Source organism: Hipposideros armiger, unplaced genomic scaffold, assembly GCF_001890085.2.
Source record: "Hipposideros armiger isolate ML-2016 unplaced genomic scaffold, ASM189008v1 scaffold_120, whole genome shotgun sequence".
NCBI lineage: Eukaryota > Metazoa > Chordata > Mammalia > Chiroptera > Hipposideridae > Hipposideros > Hipposideros armiger.
In genome coordinates, this window is record NW_017731470.1 from 2,806,704 (window position 1) to 2,828,484 (window position 21,781).

The 21,781-nt window shown below is 41.1% G+C and overlaps 1 non-coding gene across 1 annotated transcript; it reads left to right on the forward strand.

Moving 5' to 3' along the window:
- Nucleotides 1-6,205: 6,205 nt before the first annotated feature.
- Nucleotides 6,206-6,279, forward strand: TRNAV-GAC (transfer RNA valine (anticodon GAC)). Its single transcript has one exon. It is a non-coding gene; the product is annotated as a tRNA-Val (tRNA).
- Nucleotides 6,280-21,781: the final 15,502 nt, after the last annotated feature.

A 21,781-nucleotide genomic window follows, 5' to 3' on the forward strand; every position in this document is an offset into this window, starting at 1 on the left:
TGTCATATACACTAAATGCTACCAATAAGCACAGCTAAAACTGGTTGAAGGGCAATATAATTCAATATAAATTCCAGATCGATTTTCATTTTTCTTTGAGAGGAAAAGATCACATGACTGTACCCACCACATGCAGAAGACGGAACGTGGAAAACATATCATGAATTTGAAGGTTTACCTGGAACTAATTTAAAAGACCACACAGATTCTGAACAGCAGCGATGTGCAGGCAAGTTGGCCACATGCAAGGGAGAGGGCAAGAACAACGTGTTCGTGGCCATATAATGTTCAGCATTCGGTTACACAAAAGATTCCTCAGAAACATTTTAGATGTTTCTTTATGAGTGTAAGCCTTGCCAAATGAGTTAGCCACCCCCAAAATCACAGTTCTGCTGATTGATTCAACAGCTCTAAATATTTTAGTTTAGGAAGTCAAACTTTTTCTAAGAATATGACACCTTCCCCTCCTCATCAGTCAACGAAAGAGAAATAGAGAGACGTTTGCTAGACACCTTTCCATAGCTGAGGTTCCCCCAAAGATGACTGGGCAGGAGGCTAACTACATTCGGGGTTTTCCTATACACCGACATTTCTTCTCGAAACCCACGCAAGAGAAGTAATTATCTAAGACAGTGAAAAGCTGATGAACACTAAGCACACTTTTTGCAGAAAGCACATATACACACAAATGTTACCCCTGAAACCCATGGACATCAGGTTAAGAATCCAAGCCCTACAGTGCAGAAACCAAGAGGCTGCGACTGTTCCTGGCTAACCCCTTGCAGAAGGCACATCTCCATCATTCCACACCTAGCATGATACCTGACACTAAGTAAAGAACTCAAGAATGAGCTGTTGAATGAGGATGAGTATGCTATGTGTGCTATGATTTCGTTGTTCAAATTGTTTCAAACTGAAGGAAAAAATATCTGAGTTTCTTAATATTAACTTTACTGACACATCTTCCCTTTTTTATTTTTAAAAAAATTATAGACTGATAAGACCTTGCAAAACTAGTACAGAGATCACCATACCTGTCACCTAGCCTCCCGCAAAGGTGAGATCTTACATAACCATAGCAGATGATCAGAAGCAGGAAATCCACGGGCACCGCACAGACCTAACTTGGATTTCACCATTGTTTGGCAGGTGCTCATCGAGTTACCTTTGTATGCAAACAAATAAAAATGTCAACACTCGCATTCTCACCTCAAAAGAGCTTGCCAGAGAAAATATTGCAGCAGTCAAAAACAGCACAGATTTTTATCAGCCCTTCATATTAACAGAAGCATGTGGCAAGTGGCTCGTGAGCAGAAAAAGGACAAAAGCGGTAGTTCTCTTCACAGCGTTGTAGTTCCGCTCACCTGGTCTCCCCACTATGACTTCATTGTTTGATTTAAAGGGTATTTTTAAGACATTAGGCACAACCACAAAGGCAAAATGTCCATCAACGTGAGATATCATATAACCAACGTGATTTTGCTGCCGAGAGTGAGTCCCAATCTTCATCTGATTAAGTTTCTACATACTGTGAAGGGTCTGTCCATACAGAGGTCTCTGCTGAAGGAAGCTGTTTGCAAAGCTGGGAGGAGAACGGCTGGGACTCTGAACCAAGCAGGAAAAAAGTGTGCTAATATAGAAAGTAGACAAGTTCTGGGGTGAGGAGTTTGGGGTTGATGCCATATCTTTCCATGCCTAATCTTGAACATCCCACTTAACTTCTCTAACTTCAGCTGTAACTCAATGAGAATTTAAATTAGTGTTCTACTTTTTAAGTAGGGATTTTGTGAGCTCACAATTAATAATCCAGGAGAAGGAGCTTCAAAGCAGCAAAGGGTTTCATGAATACGAATCCTTATTCCATTCTCCCGGCCCTCTGTTGTGCCTGCCCTCCACCCCACCTGCAGATCACACCCTATACAAGCTCCTCCCTCTGGCCTGGAGAGGAAACAACCCTCTTGCAACCAAAATAACTTCCTTCTCCACAGAGTAGGGGCTGTTACCATGGTCTCATTCCCATCTGCTACAGACTATGATTAACTGATTTATCCACCATCATACAATTTCAGAACAACAAAATGATACCAAGTCCCACAATGTCCATCATGATGCATGTTTCAATGTCTATTCGTTTACCAAGTCTAGCGAGTCGTCTACTTATGCCACATATTGGCCTTGTCACTTCGTGTCAACTCTACAGGCTGGACCAAATCCTCCATGATAGGGGCCCGTCCACTCCTCAGGTCTCGCCAGGAGCTGCTTGGCATGGTGTCCCCAACATGTATATTCCCTGGCACAAGTCATGCTGTTTATTGCTCTCCTGTGTTCTGTGACTCACAATGTCTCTGCTCACCTTCATCAGTCTTACCTGTGCTACTTCCTTAAAGCTAAGGTAGGATCTCTCCTCACAGAGGAGGTGCCCCAGAGTTAGATAAAATGCTCTCCAATGCTACCATACACCCTGTCACCCTGTGCATCTGCCTGTAATGCCCCCCAGTTTATGAATTATTTCCTCTTCTTTACCTTTGTCTTCCATCTCATAAAGAACAGCAGTACCTTCTTAAACCTTGTATCTCCGCAAATTTGCACATGGATGACACTCTAAGAACTCAAGCAATAAATGCATCTAGTCACTGAATGCCAGCCGCTCTGTTAACGTTTTGAATGGAGATGAATCAGCCATAGCATCCTTCTTATAAGTTTCTAACACCATTGTAATGAACATTACTTCTAAATATACCATCATCTGATACAACCAAAAGAAAAAGAAAGTGTTCCCAGAGATCAGCCCTGAAACTGATCAGAAGGCAAAAACCCCTTATCTGGTCCATCATCAAAAAAGGGGGGAAAAAACCTTATAGCAATATGATTTTCAGTTTACATATTACCTTTAAAATTGTGTAAGCTTCTTTGAGGTTGAGTTGGAAGTAAGATGGAATGTGACGATCAGGAGTAAAACTTTGATGCTCTGCTTTTTTCTTCAGTGTACGAAAGCTTGGGGAACTCAAGAAAAACAAGCCGCTTTGCACAGAACAAAAGCGGTGACAAATGCCTCATACATGTGAGGACTGCCAGCGGTCATAGCCGCAGAGTGGAGTTCCTTATCTGCCCCCCCTTTATCCCGTTTGGCTTCAAAGTTAAATGCTGAGGTCTGTTTCTAACGGACACCTATTCACATAGAGGGAACATCTCAGGAGACCAAATGGATGCTCTGTAAGGGCTTTAAACTCATACCTACCATAAAATAAAATTAAAAGTCCCACAATCTGGACTCCAACAGTAAGTGATTGAATGAGGAGGTACAGTAATCTCCCCTTCTCTGTGGGGGTTGTGTTCCAAGACCCTCAGTGGATGCCTGAAGCTGCAGATAGTACCGAACCCTACATATACTACGTGTCTTCCTATACATACAGACCTTTTTCCTTAAAAGAAGCACTTTACGGCTTCTCTCTGGCCTATCCAGATTGCCAGCAAGACGACTCTTGTACTTTGGGACCATTATTGAGTAAAATAAGGGTTACTTGAACACAAGCACTGGGATACTGCCGACAGCTGATCTGATAATGGTGATGGCTACAAAGTGACTAACCGGCAGGGAGCGTCTACAACACGCAGACACTGGAAACAGGGATGATTCACGTCCTGGGCAGGACAGAGCAGGACAGTGTGAGATTTCATCATGCTACTCAGGATGGCGCGCGATTTCAAACTAATGAATTGTTTATTTCTGGAATTTTCCATTTAATATTTTGGACCATGGTTGACCACAGGTAACTGAAACCTCAGAAAGCGAAACCTTGGACAAGGGGGGACTACGGTCCTCTCAGAAGATGCAGTGGCTTTACCTGAGCATCCTAACAGAAGAGCTGCGGCCGCCCCAGCTCCCCTGCGCTGGTCTTCAACCCTGCCAGACTCATGCAGGAGCCAGCCTCTCACAGGAGCCAGCCTCAGGGCAAAGCAGCAGCGACTCAGCAGGGAAATCTATTCTACAACAGTGAGTTTCAACAAAAGAATTCTAGACCAAGATACTGCTTTGTCCAAGCATATATTTTAGTTCACAAGAGCGGAAATCATATTAAATGGAGGCTTTAGTGTGTTTGAAAGGCCCTAACACGTCTGTCAGAAAATCATGAAAACTTCTTTCAATGATATGTTTTTTTCATCCTGAATGATTTCTGAGATAAAGGAAGTCAGTTTTCAACAGCAAAACAGTCTCAAGATTTTTAAATGTGAGCACTAAAAATCCAAAAGTTATAATTCATACATGCAACAGAATTTTAGCAGTTGATCTTTAAAAAAATAATCATAACTCATTTTCTGGTTCCATACGTGCAAGTCAACTGGTAAAAGAAATGGAAATTTTATACAAGTTTCAATGCAGTATGTATCCAAGATTCTTGCTTTCTCTATAAAAGAGGCATTGTTATAATGTGCTGTGTCTGGAAGACAACCTTATTTCTTGAGCCTATTAGGTTTGAAAAAATTTGGTACCTATACTGAAAGTTCTATTCCTACTACCTTTTCTTATTCCATCAAGAAAATTCCTGGTCCCTTACTATGGAATACAGGCTGCAATTATTACTTGGAACAAGAGTGATTTGGAAATAAATAAAGCAGGGGGGTCTCCTTCAACTGCCACTATAAACAAAACTCTATAATTTGTAAGATAAATAACTGTGTTAGTTATATCATCATATATAAATACATTCAGTAGATGACAGAGACTACCCCTGTCTTCCAGGGGATTAGGAAGAAACCTTGAACACAGGAAAGCTATTTATATGACAGGAACATGTTGCTCTCCCCCACTGTCCTGCACACCTACTCTGTCAGCGACGATAAGGTATCAGGCATGTGAAGAGAAACAATGGCATTCAGAATATTGATGAGCCCATGAAACTATGCAAATTTACAGGCCTATATGGATTTTTCTGTAGGGAGAATAAAGCTTACCCAAAGAGTGGACAATCCCCTAAAGATGAAGAATCGCTGATATAGACGATACCTGCTGGCGAGTTCCCAACAAATATATTATTTCCAAATAAAGTGACCAAGAAAGGCAGACGAGGAAGTAGATTTTCTGTTGGCCTCAAAGGGGGCAGAGTTTCATAGGCCAAAGCTAACCAAAATGGCGCACTTACGGAATGGTGGGAGGGTGAGCTGGGGACCAAAACTATGGCAGAGCATCAGCGCCAGGGATAACACAGGACACAGTAGAGGCCACTCAGGAGAGCTGGAAATCTATCACCAAGGATTACACAAAGTCCAAGGTTCAGACTGCACAGGTTCAGTTCCCACTAACCGCCACTGACCATGTGACCTGGACTAAGTTTCTTAATTTCATTTTCCTCTATAAAATGGTGACAACAATATCACCTACCTCAGATGCTGTTATGAAGATGATACGAGATGATGAGTGCAATGTGCTTAGCACAGCACCTGCTACACCGCAATGCCCAGTAATGATCACTGCTATCACCACTATCATTATTGCTGCACTGCTACCGCACCCCACCCCCACCCCCACCCCGCCCCAGGAATGTCCACTGTCAGGGAGATGTGCTCAGTGGCACAATGCAGCTTAGGCTCCTGGCATCGTGCCATATTCCTCCCATCCATGTGCCCTGAGGAGTCACCAGGACACTTGCAGCTTTCTTCCCTATACCATGCCCACCTGCTTCAACTGTGTAGGCTGTTTGCTTACACAGGATTCTTCCAAAAGCTCCTCCCAAAGTGCCCGAAACAAGTTTTTGAGACGACTAAGACTTGAGAAAAAATAAAAGTTAGGCCTGGAGGCTCTATTGGTTAGGCCTTCAGTAGCAAATACTAGAAACACAACTTAAAGACATAAGCAAAAAGTGAAGTATCTAGGGGTAAACAGCTCAAAAGATGAGATCACAAACTCTCCTGTCAGCTCCATTTACCTCTGTGTTCCCTTCTCTCTTCATAGTTCGAGCCAAAGACCAAGGCTGACTCTGGCTGGTTCAACAACCCTAAGATGATAATTCTGTTCTGGGCCTGGGGCAAGTACCCACACTTACTCAACTGCTCCAAATGCCACAGAAACTAGGAATGAGACAGGAAATCTCCCAAGAGAAAATAAAGATGTTATTAACTGGAAATGTAAAGAAAGGTGCAAATAACACATATCCATCAAAGGAACTCATAACTCAATTCATGCCTTTAAAAAGCAGCACAGAGGGGTGACTGGTTTGCTCAGTTGGTTAGAGCGTGGTGCTGACAACCCCAAGGTTGCCGGTTCAATCCCCGCATGGGCCACTGTGAGCTGCATCCTCTTTAAAAGAGCCAACTATGCCATTGTAGAATGAAAGCAATATGTAACCAATGACCATGACTGTTTCCCAATAAAATTTAATTTAAAAAAAAAGCAGCGCAGTAATTTTTGGCATTATATTCCCATTTGTTTAATGGTATCTGTTAAAATTGTTTTGGCTACAAGTTGCAAAAAAAAAATAGCTCTATTTATTGATTATATGACTAGAGCAAAGGCTGCACTAGGAGACAGATTGTGACTGGTCTAATAAGCAAATCATGAAAACTGTTTTCCCCTGTACTTGATATCTGACTTCTCAGTTAGGGTGTGGGGGTACAGACAGCCACTGACCCAGTGCTGGCAATGACAGGAATAGCCAGTCCACCAAGAGGCTTTTGCTTCCTGCTGAATGGGCGTTCCTCCTTCCTAGAGCTGAGCCAGCCATCTTGTGACCAGGAAGTAATAGCATAAGGGGAAAAGTCAGCATATGAAAGGTAAGCTCAGCCTGGATGGCATCACTGAGAAGCTGAGCCAAGATAAATGAGAAAAATAAAATTCCTATTTAAACCACTACAGCTAAAGTTACATGCAGCTCCCGGCATTCCTAACTACTCTGGCTGACCAAGGACCCAATTTCTATCTTGCTTCTGCATGTTGCGCTTATCGGAAGATGGTAGCAGCTGTTACAGGCATCACAGTGAGAAATAATGCATGCGAAATAAAGAGTTCTCTCCTTGTGTCTTTCTTTTTAAAAGAGGAAATGCATCTCAGAAATCTTTCCACAAGTCTGTTGCCTTATATTGTGGGCTAAACTACATCACATGCTTACACCTAAACTCAGGTGGAAAGGAATAGAGAATTTCAATGATTTACTCTTGAATTGTGGTCATTTTTCTGATGAAGGAAAAAAAAGGTTCTGGTAATAAGTATTGGGTGAATAAATGTTTGTAGGTAACTTACAATGCCAGCTATACATTGCAATCAACAGGTAGCATTTTAAAGTATTTTTTATACAAACATACTTCACAAAAGTATAGAGTTTAGAATGACAGTTTCTCAGTGTACTTCTACTGCTTCAATGCAACAGTGATTTCATATTTACTATCATTTCAAATTAAAAGCATTATTACACATATGCACTAAATGAAGCCCCAGAACATGTCATACAATAAAAATGTACACAAAAGCTAAACATTAAAGGCTGCCTAAAAATATAGAAAATAAATGCTATATAATAAAGTATGTTGAAACTACCATATACTGCTGGGAGGGTACATTAGTACAGCCACTTTAGAAGGCAATTTGGAAGGATCTATTAAAATTTTAAATGCACATGCTCTATGACTAAAATATTTTACTTCTTAGTATCTATTCTGGTGAAACACTCACATACATGTGGAAAAAAGAAATACAAGAACTGCATCCTAGTCTGTCATCCCCAAAAAACAATGCCAGAATCAAAAACATTGGCAACAAGCTAAATGCCCAGCCACGGGGGAATGACAGAAACTATGGTACATCTAAAATACAGAATAGTAGGTAGCAATAAAAAAGAATGAGACTAGTAGAAATGTACTGTATGTAATGAACTTCCAGATATATTGCTCTCATCATCAAACTTATTATGAGACTAGAACTTAATTATCCCAACCACTAAAAAGAAATGATAATTATGTAATATGATAGAGGTGCTAATTATTGGTGCAATGGTGGTTAAATTACAATATGTATAAATGTATCAAATTAACACATTATACGAGTATATCTTAAATTTACAATGTTATATGGCAAATATATTTCAATTAATAAAGATGTTCTGTTAAAAGCAGAAAGTTGGATAATGTACACTATACTAATATGTGCAGTTTTAAGGATAATTTCCATGGGAACACATAATTCATAAAAAATGTCTGGAAAGATATATAACAGAGTGAAAATATTGGCTGCTTCTGAGGAGGGGTCGTATGGTCAAGGAGTATTGTAATGCTTGAACAGTTTACTATGAGAAGGTTTCCACGCACAAAAAATATATTTATAATTGAACTGACACACTAGTCTTTCAACCATCTTCCTTTTTAACTAGTCTGACACAGTTGCATTTTATCTTTTACTTATGGGCTTTAAAAATATTTTCCCTGAACAAGCTGGTTTGCAGAATTTAAATACCACTACACAAATTAAATATACACTTTTGAAAAATTAACTTCCTTTGCTGATCCACTGCATTTACAAGCCACGTGACTGAAGGGGGCGGGGCCTTTTTTTAAAGGAGAAGGCACTGGTGATGATAGCACTTAGTTTCAGCCAGACTACAACGCAGATTTACGCCTTCCTAATGAGCTGTCCTAAGCTGCATTTGCTTTGGCTCTCTACTGAGAGCTAATGGAATTAGAAGTAGATTTAAAGCAAATCCTAAGAAACCACCACACCAGCCCCACCCCCTTTTCTAATGAGACGTTTACTAATTCTAGAAGGGAAAAGGGACTGCTACAAATAGGTATGGAAAGCTGCTTAAATGTTGCGTGGTATTGTGCTTTAAACAAAACGCAGGCCAAAATATGGACTATTAACAAACAGCCTATAACAAAGCCCAAGCCTATGTTTCAAGGCGTTGTTCCCATGCTGAGACAGCCTTTATTAGTTCTGATTGAGGTGGAGTTTCAGATGAGGACATCTGGCCTCTTGCCCTTCCCCATCGTCAGAGCCACTGATGGATGTGCGCTGTGAGCAAGTCCCTTCAGCGATGGCCGCCACCGACGGGAAACACCAAGCCTGGGTCCAAAAGCGTGAGCCAAGTTTTCCCCTGCTGACAAATTCAGGCAAAAGCTCTTTTTCCATTTCATCAACACTCAGCATGGGAATGGAATGCCAATAAAAGTGAGGCAGTCCATCGGCCTAAGAATCCTACTAGAGGAGGACAAAGCCCAGCAAGGGGAGAGTTGGACGCTGGGAAATTCCCCAGAGGCACACTGCTTGCCTGCCTCCCACCCCCTTGTGGATGACCATCTGCCCTGCATCCCGGCTTCAGTGCAGGTGGGACCACCAAACTGCCGCTGCTTTCCAGGTGCTCCCCCAAAGCACCCTGGAATCTGTGGGCAACAGAATAGAGGGAAACTGTCTGGTAAGGACACTGAAGTCCCCGGGGAAGTGATGGGGTAGGGAGGTGGGCAAGGCTGGGAAAGCAGGAGAAAGATGTGGGATGGGTCAGTGCAAGGTTCACATCTGGGACTGGCTGGGGCTGAATGCTGGTGCTTCACTCCACGGGGCCTGCGTATTTCCGTAATTCCTAAGCAGGATCCTGACCCCTTCTTCTTCCAACGTTCCTATCTCTAGGGTCAGCCACGTTCAAGGACATTTTCTTGCGTGCTGTGGCAGACACTGCTGGTGCGCCTACCCAATATTCATTTCCTACTTCTTCCTTCCTACCAACAGCAGCTTTGATATTGTTGGGGATGATAATGCACCCAATTTTTTTTTTTAAAGACATTTCCTTTCCTCCCTTACACAAAAGGCCATGTGATATAATTTTGGCCAAGAAGATAGGAGTGGAAATTGATGGGTGAGGCTTCTGAGAAATCTTTTAATAAGATGAGGCAATTCAGCGGGCGCCCACCTTTTGCCCTTGGTCTTACCTCTTCTTCCTACTTGGAACCTAAGAAAGATGCTGGAGATGAGGCAGCCATGTTATGACTATGAGGTGCAAAGACATACACTAAGGATAGCAGAATGGAAATACTGGAGTCTGGTGGCCTCATAAAAACACCATACCAGCCCTGGACAGCCTACTTCTGAACTTCTCATTACAGGAGAAAAATAAACATTCACACATGTTAATCACCATTGTTTGGGATCTGTTACTTGTAGCTGGATGAGGACTAAATGAAACAAGTGCTTGCTACATAGTAAGCCTGGTTCTGAAGTGACTCACTAAATCCCCTCAATAACCATACAGAGTAGCTACTATCTATCCACATCCCCATTTTCAGCTGAAGAAACTAAGACACATTTAAATAACACCGTAGATCCAAAACCTAGAAAACGGCAAAGCTAGGATTAGATTTCAGACAGAATAGCTCCAGAGCTCTGGGAAAGAGCAAGAAAGCCCAGCCCTTCCCAGGTCTCAGCCCCCAATGTTATGGGAACCTCAGCCCCACAGGCCGCTGCAGTGTGCGCCAGGTCACTGCAATCCATCCACACCTTCTCTCCACTCAGGAGGAGAGCTTTCCAGCCCATGCCATCTAGGCAGCTACCTGACAAAACCTGTGTTGTTGCGTGCTTCAAGGTCCTTGTACTACACATTTAAAATGTTGCCTTCTAGTCCCTTCTTGTCAATGCAGCTATTTTGTTGGTGAAAAGGTTTCTATTCATAAACATACTCCCAATCACCTTTAGCTACAAAAAGATATTCAAGTTATAGCTGAATGAAAGTGGCCAGCTTTAGAACTCTTTGATACAGAAATAACCAAAGCAAGCAAGCCAGGCTCTTTAACAAAATAATAACATTTAAAAAAATTTTAAATAATAAGAGGAGGAGAGGAATGCAAATTCAAACTAATGTCCACTGACTTGTGCAATGCCCAAGGTTATGCCAGCACCTGTGACTCCTCGTTATGTCTTTACTGATGTGGGAGCAGACTATTTCAAAATATCTGCTCTGATCAAATTTAACAGAGTCCCAGAAAGGGGCATCCCAGTCAGGACCCTCTCTCGTTTCAAGCGCTGTAACTTTCTGCTCTAATAAAATTATCCTCTGCTACAGACTGTAAAAAAACAAACAAACAAAACCCAAAAAACCAAAGTCCCAGAAATAATAAACCTAAAGCCTGACTTATTATTTTCTGGAAGCAGAGCAAATCAATTCATACACAAGTTTTATTTCTTATCGTGTTGTTTCTGAAATACATGCTGAAGAGACTCGTGCAGACTCTATACATTGTCGCACAGCTATTACCACTGTTGTACAGTTGCTATGCTTTAAAAATTCCAAGTGTACCTTCATAAATATTAGATACTTAGTTCCAACATTTCTTGAACACAAGATACTAGTCAATGAACAACAGTTAATTCAAGGAGAATAGTCACTGTACTGAGTAGCAAAATTTATAGTAGGGGCAGTCCCGGCCAATTCTTGATATTACAAGTCTCTAGTGAAAGAGGTTGGGGTACAAGGGAGGGAAAGAGGCAGGGAGTAAGAGAAGGAGAGACAGAAAGAAAAATCAGAGAAGAGAAAGTTCATTTAGTGTACCTTCCCACCCCACCCCAAGTATTTGGGTCAATGTTTAGCAAGTGCAAGTGTGCTCCTGCAAGTCTGGATAAACCAGACCACAGGGTCCACTTAACAACAACCTGAACCCAGGGGAGGGGCCCAGAACAGGTCTTGCTAGATCTTCAGAAATTTGAAACCAGTCTCTATTTCCCTCTCCTCCCACCAAAACCATCTAGGAAAACAGCCTAATCAGCGAGAACCAGGTCAAAGAAACACGATGAATTCAAGTCACCCAAGTCCCTGTTCTTAGGGTTGATCCAGTATGAAGGGCAGAGATGAATCTGTCCACCATCCGTCAAGCCACACACTGAAAGGAAGTGGCCCTGAAGGCTCTCAGGGAGGGTCTGTGCAGGACCTAAGAAGCACCAGCACTGCTCTCCTAAAGGTGCAACAGGGATGCGGAAGTGACCCAAAATTCAGCGCTGCTCTTCATAAGGTTACCATCTGTTTGGGAAGATCAATTACCTCACTCACGAGGTAACAAATCAAGGGAAGAAAGCAAGAAATAAATCAAGGGGAATTATAATTAAATGCAAAAGTGGGAAGGGCAACTCAAATACTACAGTAAGTCAGGGGAAAGGAGGAAGACTAGAGACACAAGAGGAAGGGGTGGCCACATGGAGATGGTGACACTTGTGTATAATGGAAAATGTTGGCCAATCAGAGCCGGGAAGGAGGTCCTTCCAGGAAGTGGGAAGGGGCACAGGCAACATTCATATGAAGTCAGGTTAGTGCTATGGCTTCTTACAGGAAATAAGATCAACTGCAAACCCCCACCCCAATGAAATTTACTCCTAAACTCACAGGAAATGCTAATCAGTCAGCTGTCTCCCCACTCCTTCTTTCATTCCTACTGTCCACGAGCCACCCTCTCCATTCAAAGACATCACATTCAACTATCATTTGCTCATCCATCTGTTAATCAACTCCTGCCTCCCTCCACCCATCCATTATTTATTAGAGAAAACACTGTTCTCTAGGACATGGGTCTGTCATGTTGAGAACAGTTAAGAAAGTCATGCGGGTAAAACAATAGAGAATGAATAACAGAACTGAGTGTGTGTGTGTGTGTGTGTGTGTGTGTGTGTGTGTGTGTACCAGGGGTGCCAAAAAAATGTATACAAGTGGACACTGGTCAACATTGCTCAAGCAGTAGTTCGCCGTAATCAGAATAATCAGAAGTGTCTGGATGCTGATGGGAACCACTTTGAGCACCTCTTCTAATTGCATAAGTCAAATGAGACTTATATTTATCTTTTGTTATCAGTATATATTATTACAATTTTAATACAGCTTTCCTTTCTTAAAATGTGTACACATGTTTTGGGACCCTCTATATATACACCTATGCACATATATATCCCAACAGCCAGTTATCAGCTAAGCATGGCAGAGATTCTGAGTATGGCAGGAACCCTACAGAGCTGCAGGTTCCACCTTCAGGTTACTCAGGGAGGACAGGCTGAGTAATACATCAGAGGGAAAAGTATGCACCCATCTCCCTCTGAGACCTCAACACAGGCCAACGCTGTTCAAATTGCCTTGCGACCAGTGAAACGCAGTGAACTGCAGGTGGTGACAGCTTCACAATCACACCAGCGGCTGTCCCCGCTGCACAAGTTTGGACTCTGACCACCAAACACCCCTAGTGAAGCTTCATGTCTATTCTTGGGCTTTGGCTAAAACTCTGTAGATACAGAGACAAAGCCAAGGAGAAGCTTCAAAAATAGGAAACACTTATTAGCAAATTCATTACCTAGGGGGATGGGGGTACTTTCATATGGACATGGTCTTGGATGCCACTATTGAGTAAGCATTCATTTACAGACACTTAAAACAGAGACTTCCTCCTATAGGGAAAAGCTATGCAGACATTCTTGGTAAAGCTAAAGGAGGAACACCTGTTACAACAGTATTTCCTAGTCAAATACCATATGCTCTCACTTATATGTGGAATCGAAAAAAAATTGAATGAACGAGCAAAGTAAACAGAAATAGCCTGAGATATAGAGAAAAATCTGATGATTGCTAGATGGGAGGGGGATGGGGATGAGGGAAAAGGGGAAGGAATTAGACAGAATAAACTGGTAACTACAATATTGCCGCAAGGATATGAAAGACAACTTGGGGAATATAATTAATAATGTTGTAAATATTTTATAGGGCATCAGATGGTCACATGTCTTGCTAGGGAGACCACTTCATGGATGGGGTAGAGGCCTGATCACTGTACTGTACACCTGAAGCTGACGTTGTATAATATTGTATGTCAACTATAATTGAATATATATACAGTCATGGGACATGGAGTATAGTGTGGGAGTGGAGTCAAGGGAATTGTAATAGATATGTATAATATCGGGGGGGGAGGGGAGTGGGGCAGCGGATTGGTTGTCACTTTGAGGGGTAAAAAGTATAACTATTGTCCTGTGTTGTACAGCTGAAACTAATTTAAAAGAATGTTTATTTCACAATTAAAAAAAAATTTTTTTTAAATGACACTTTGTTAACAGCATTTTGCCAAGGACATTTTGCTAAGAGCAACATGCCTGGGCCCCACTCCCTAGTTCTGATTCACGGGGGTGAGAGTGATGCTCAGGTGTATGCATTCTGAAAGCGTTCCTCCAACTGGCTCCAACACACAGGTAACACCTGATTTTACACCATGGTCTTGAATGACTTAGAACACTCTGGGCAGTATGCAGGACCCTTGGCAGTAGTGATGTTCAAATCTTGTCCGATTCAAAAGAGGAAGCACTTTTCAAATAACGAACAGAACAAGCTGAGGGCAAAGCACTGTGTGAGCATCCTTTCTGACTAGCTGTTTAGATCACTGCAGAAAAACCACTCACCGGCTTAATCTGACCTGGGAAGGATAGGATGGCTTGATAACAAAATATGAAATCATTTTAATGACATATTTAATTCTACTATTCAGAATAGGAAGGTATAAAGGGAACTGAAGAAACACCATTACGGTAGAGAAAAATATTTTTCCTTCTTTCTTCTGTCTCTACAGAATTTTATGCTCTTCTAAAGCACACTTCTGTAGGAAAGAAATAATGACCTCCACAGACGGATCTGCCAGTAAGGAGGTACCACTCCAGTCACATCCGGATGACACAGGAGGCCTGTCAGACTCCTGGCAGGGAGTTGAGCAATGATGTGTTAAATCTAATTTACAATGCTTGATAGTAAAAATACATACACACAACGTCATATGTAAATTATACCTCAACAGAGCTGGAGGAATGTTTTTTTAATAAATTATAAAAATACATATTGATCACCACCTAAGGAGCCAGTGTCCATGGGTCACGACCCTCTCCATCTCTGGAGTCGTCTGGCTTCAGCCCTCGGTCGGCTGCCCTGCACCTGTCTCAGCAGCCCCTCCCCCTCGCTCTGCATCGTCCATGTCTGAGAGTAAGAAAGGAGGGCACCCGTTGCCTAAAATAATAAAGTGGAAAATGTGTAGATGCCAACTAGTCCTTCGACATTTCCCCAAGGTAAGTGCCTATTTATAGAGGCAAGAACCTAATAATGTGCTTATTAAAAGCTCGGTCCATTACGAGTAGAACAAAAATCATTGACTCTAGCAGTTACGGGAGAGATTGATTGGCTGTTACTTTTCATACTCACCATTCCCACCTAATTAAAGGCCTTGCCAAAGACAATAGATGGTTAAGTGAAAAAGCAAGTTCAAATAGTGTATATAGTATAGTATCTTCTCTGTGGAGTTTTTTAAAAGAAGGGGAGAAACATGTAGAAACTTGTGATCCATGAAGCTCTAAAGTTATGAATTCCCCTTTGTGTTCAAGCCAAGAAAGGAGTCCACTATTCCAGAAAGCTTAAGAGCTACTCCTCTAGAAAGGAACTAAAGGTATAAATGAGCTGACAAAATCGAAACCATACCCCACTCCAAAGAATCAACTGGTCTGAAAATATACTGGTACAATGTGCATAAATGAGTGATAACAATGCGAGATAAATTCATGGGCCAAAAAAACCCCACGGAGATTGGAAAAGTTTGAGATATTTAACAATATGAGCCAAACTGCAGAAAAAAATTTTTTTTTCAATTTGTAAGAACTGAAGGGGACTAGTATATAAATGATTATGAAGCAATCTTTAAGTTAAAGCCACCCAAACAAAAGACGCCATAACCTAATGGTCAAGTTTTAAAAGTGTATTAAAACACACACACACACACACACACACACACACACACACAAACACACACACACAAAACAAGATACTCTTTAGGACCTGCCAAGAAAGAAGATGAGATAACATTTAAGATGCAAAGAAAAGAATCTTTCAGATTTAGGTGAAGAGAAAGAAGAGCTTGAAAGAAAATCTGCACAAAGGAAATTATCGGCACAGGCCCAGGATTGAGGCAAAACCCTAGGTTCTTTTGAAGATAGAAGCAAGTGTTTTGTGGCCTAAATGATCTGAAACAATTCATCAACAAGCCCAACACTGGAGAAGGTCACAACAAAGGCAAATAGAGTAACAAGAATTTATGAAAGACACTCATACCCCCGACCAAGAATTCAATGTTAGCAAAATGTTATAACCGCTGATCACATCAGTAGATTATTTTGAGAAGAGCAAGGGGTAACAACAGAACTTCACAAAGGAGTCCATTACTGTAATGATGATAGGACTTATTCAAAAAGCTAAACTCTACACCAGTTTTGAAAAGCAGTCAAGATGGTGGTTGCTAACATAAAAAGGTAGAACTAATTTAAACAATTTTCCCACAAATGCTAATAGAAAAGTGAAAATATAAGTTTTTTTTTGGGGGGGGGGTCTATAGTGCTATTCCAAAAGCATGTTGAAACACCATGAAACACAAACATCTAACATTAGGACAAATACACTTCTGAATTGTGAGAGGAATGCATTCTAGAACCAAAAACACTGTAATAATATTCCCGATTAATTCCAGCAAGCACAGCCTCTTTCAGCTGGGGTAGTCCATGGTAACGGTGACCAGTGTCTCAGGGTGGGGGGCAGATACAGAAGCCTGAGACAAGTAGGGGGCTCTCCCAAGTGCCCTCCCCTTCACAGGCCTGTGAGCCAGTCTCCAGTTTTCAAATATCCTCTGATGTGCTGAGTACTGAGAGCAGAAGTGGGGAGCAGAGACGGGCGACTAAGGACAATTCCACTTGGCTCCACACACAAGCCGGGGCTGAGGAGGAGAGATGGGCTGGTTGGGGGGATACCTGCGGCTGGGGGGGGGTACCGCTGTAGAAGCAGCCCTCTTGATGTCTTGCTGAGCCAAAGGAGGAGAAAGGAGCAGTGAGATGGAGGGGAGTGTTGGACAGATCAGGCCACAGTAGCACCAACATAAGTGGCTCCCAGCCCTCTGCTGTTTCCCCCCTAGAGTCACTGCTGATGCATTCAACTGAGTTAAGACAGCTAAAGAATGACTCCCGAGATGGTTGAGAAGGGTTAACTACACTACAAATATAAGTCAAATATGTATCAAGTTCAGAGTTGCCTATATATTTAATAAATACATACCATTATCTTCCAATTTAGTTCCAAAGAAAAAATCAAAATTTCAAGTCCATCCCAGGACAAAAGCAAAAAAAAAAAAAAAAGGAAGAACTCTAAGAATAGTGGAGAATTACACAAATTTCTCAATTATGTCTGGTAGCTTGTCTTATGAAATGTCTCAAATGTAAAAGAAAATACAGATAGGGCCGGCCGAGTGGCGCATTGGTTAAGAACTGGCTTGGGATGCCAGAGGGCCCTGGTTCGGATCCCACATATGAGGGCCAGTGACACTGCCCTCTACAGCTAAGATGCTGAACAACAGCTCAACCTGGAGCTGGGCTGCCGTGAGTCACCGGCGATGGTGTAGGCTGCAGCCCCTGTGGCAGTGGGTTGCCATGGGCTACCGTGTGTAGCCAGCAGCCAGTGTGAGCAGCCAGCAGCCCCCGAGCACTGCCATGAGTGGCCGTCCAATGGCCGGTGACCGACTGCCTCATCTGGGAAGAGCGCAACGATCACAATACCAACATGGGCCAGTGAAGCGACGTCCTCCACAACTAGACTGAAGAACAAAAGGACAGCAACTTGTCTGTTCCCCTTCCCCGATTCCTCAATAAAACCTTAAAAAAAAACAAAAAAAGACTGATTATACTGGTAACAAAATTAAAAAGAAAAGAATAATAAAACTAGCCTCTTGATAAAGAACTTAGAAAAGGAAGAAAGTAACAAACCAAAATAAAATTAGAAAAGGAAAACTCAATAAAGAAACAAACATAGCAGAGAAAGGAAATGCAATGAAAATGACAACCAAAAATAGTAGATGATTCTTTACAAAATTAACATCAATACATAAAGTTAATGATTTATTTTTTCAAACTAAGAAGAATGAACAAAATTAGAAAGGGAACAAAACTTTAACTGAAGATATGTGAATCAGAAATACATTACTAAATTTGATAAATGGAAAAAAAATCTATGTTGAAAAAGGAGAAATTTCAAAATTTTTAAAAATTCCATTCCTTAAGAAAAATTCAAGTGAACTAACTGGAAAGCTCTGACAATCTCTAAAAAACAAATCATCCTTATAATTAAGGCGACCACACGGCATGGTGTTTATAGTTCTAATTTCAAACAGTCAGTGCCAGTATTACACTAGTACACTTTTCCAGATTCCATTCTATATTTAACTCATTTAATATAATCACTCTACCTATCATAGAGAAATTATCACAAAATACGAATAAAGCTGAAATGTTAATTAAGAGAAAATATTATTTTGATCCCAAATATTGAAAGAGAAAATTAATGAGGATAGTCAACGCTAACATAGAATTAGAAACTCAACAGAACTTTTACAAAAGGAAAATCATGATTTCTCATATTAACAGGGGAGCCTACATATCGCACAGTATTTATCTTAGTAGATGGCAAGAAGGCTGTAAACATCAGCCTTTCTAAATATAAACCCCACCGGAGGAACACAGTGATGCAGTGAGGCAAGGGTCTGTCCAAAAGTGCTAATGATCACACACTTAAAACCAAGAATCAACCTCATGCCTATTGGCAAAATACTTGGAGCCATTTAAAAAAAAACAACAAAAAAAACCAGCAACAAGGTGAGGATGCCATGTGTCACCACTTCTAGTTAATGTTGCCTTCAAATTGTGTAAATCAAGGAAAGGTTTTATTGTATTGCTTACTTTATGGGGTTGTTGGGAGGACTGAGTGAATTAACCAAGACCTCGGTCATCACCATGCCACGCGGCAGAAGGGACATTTGCAAAAGCTTTGGCAAGGCCTTGCAAGGACTCCTCATCAGAACAGAATTTCTAAAACATTGGTACCTGTGTCTCCTCCTTAGAATTACAGGTTTTCCTAACGTTCTGCCATGTAAGTTTCATGTCTTTGGCACACTTCCAGGCTAGAACGCATCACCCTTTCCAGGGTAACTGCTCTAGATCTCTTGAGAATAGGATTTCTTGAGGAATCCTTGAGAGCAGGATTTTCCTTTGTCTCCACAGTCTTGGAGAAGACAGTGCCACTGAACACAGTGTGAGCTCAAAAGTATTTGTGGAATAATTGTTATTTCCTTATTTTAGCTTATCTCGGTGGAAAATTACTGTTGCGGGGTGCTTTTCCCTGCCTTCAGCATCAGTCCAGCTTCTTGTCCCGCTCGGAGGGAGGCACTAGTGGCTATAACAATCCACTGTTAGAATAAAGATGGCTGTTTCCACACAGTCTGGTTTCAATGAATCAAACGATCCCTGGCACTGAGCTGCCCAAATTATTCCATTGGACTTATAGCCAACAAATCAATGTTGATCTGGGAAAGAAAAATCTGGAAACAACCATCCAATCCTGCCTGATTAGTCCACTTATTTTATTTATCTCAAGACTTTTTATTCGCTGTTTAGAACCAACTCTTTTAGGTAGGCTGCCAATGCTGGAATCTCTTCCCTCTAAAGGCAAAGTCTCAAAACAGCTAAAGTCACGGGGTCTCAGTTGACATCCGTAGATGGGCTTATTGCGTCATCCATACATTTTGCTAAATCCCTGACATACTTGACATACCAATGAAGGCAAGGCTTTAACTAAGTGTTAAAAAGTAAAAACGCCTTTCCAGGCCCCTTACGATTGAGGGCACATTAAGAAGGTAAACTGGGTCCTTTTTTTGCAACAAGCTGTTCTCTGGGGTTTCAGTATCAGCTTCTCTCCTTTGTGACCCTGACAAGGAAGGAACCACTTGAGTAAAATACTCCTCTTTCCCCTGCTGCACTTGACAAGCCTGTTAGGATGAGGGACAGCCAGATGTTGAGCACTCTCCTTCCAATCTCCTAACTCTCTCTGATGAAGGGCGGGGAGGAGAGGAGAGAGAGAGAGGGAGGGGGAGAGAGAAAGAGAGAGAGAGAGACAGAGAGACAGAGAGAGGGGGGGAGGGAGAGAGGGAGAGAGGGAGAGAGGAAGAGGGAGGGAGAGAGAGAGAGAGAGAGAGAGAGAGAGAGAGAAACAGAGAGGGGGGGGGAGAGACAGAGAGAGAGAGACAGAGAGAGAGTGAGGCGCTACTTGCGCTTGTGTCACAGACGACAACAGAAATCAGTGAAGTGCCCCTGCTCCTGGAGTGACCTCCTGCTCTCGTCTCCGCAATTTAAGACTATGTAACACTAAACATTTCCTCTCTGCCCCTGTGGAGAGCTACTGTACTATCTTAGTACATTATCCCAAATTTCCTCTCTAGATTTGTGCTTTGCTTGCCCCTACCATGACAAATAATCAGCAGTATTACCTGAAAGAGAAAAAAGTCCACCAAGATCAGCTGTATTCTTACACACAAATGATGTAGCTAGGGGGAGCAAAAGACTTTAAAAATTACTACACAGTAATCATGTCCAATAAATGTTTTTCATAAACAGATAATTTGAAATGCAAGAGGTTTCTGTAAAAAAATATTAATAATATAGTATATAGTGGGGAAATAAGGAGAAGACTAGAGATAACTTGCTCCTACCAGAGAATTTAAAACATAGCTAATTGTTCGGTGTTGGAATTGATTGTTGCATTCATTAAAGGCCCCGTCTTACAGATTCGTGAACTCATACACAAGGTTTCAATATTCGATTCAAATATATGCCTCCACCAACTTACAAAATTGCTAAACAGTGGGATGAGAACACTGAGGACTTGCCTCCTGCATTTTCTAGGTTAATCAGACACTATTTCCCATTCCGATATTCTTACCATAAAACTTACCTCCTCCTCCTTTCTGCAATGCACCTAATTAGACATTTGTAAAACTTTCTTTTATTTTGTAAAAAGATGACAACGATAACATCTAAGGCTACACAATTAAAGAAATAAAATAGTTAGATAAAACAATGCAAAATGGTACCTAGTCAATCTTCACTCAGCTCAGAGTAAAATTTTTTTTCTGAATAATGTCACAATTCCCCAAAAAATAAAAAATACAGGAGTTGTGTGGTGCATGTATATATAGGCATGTGTGTGTGTATATATCCATATTAAAATGTCAATTAAGTAATGGTAAAAATCATATACATATTTCATGTATAAACTTTATCATAATAGACAAATACAACAAAAATACTCCTATCAAAGAATTAAGCAACTGTGCCCGCTAAGGGTCATGACAAACTACAGTAAATTAGCAATACTAAAAACTTAGAGAAAATCTAAGGTTCACCAATAGGCAAATAATTGAATTATAGTACATACATATGGTGGAATGCTAGGTTTCCATTAACAATTACAACAAAAATAGATAAGAAAATGTTCATGCTGACGGTAAATGGAATAAAATCCCGAATATCAAACTACAATAGTCTATATATAAATGCACATACACATGTAAATCTCAACTACCCCTCAAAATCTAACGTAACATTAGAAAAAAGGCAAAACATAACAGAATATACCAACTCCATATGACGGGTTGCTCTATTTTCCAAATTTTCAGCATTAGCAAATATTGATGATATAATCAAATAAACAGGGTTTTAATTGTGACTGTCACTTTTAATAATCAAGACTAAACAAAAACATTATTGTATCGCATATATATTCTTACTCCGTCAGTATACTTCTGAAAAATCTCAATTTCTGCCGCACAAAAAATACCTAAAACAATGTGAAGTCTAATTTCACCATAGTGAAATTTGAAAGACTTGCTATTTCTTTCCCTTCTAAGGGCAATGTAAGCATTAATGAGATGTCAGTGAGAAAGT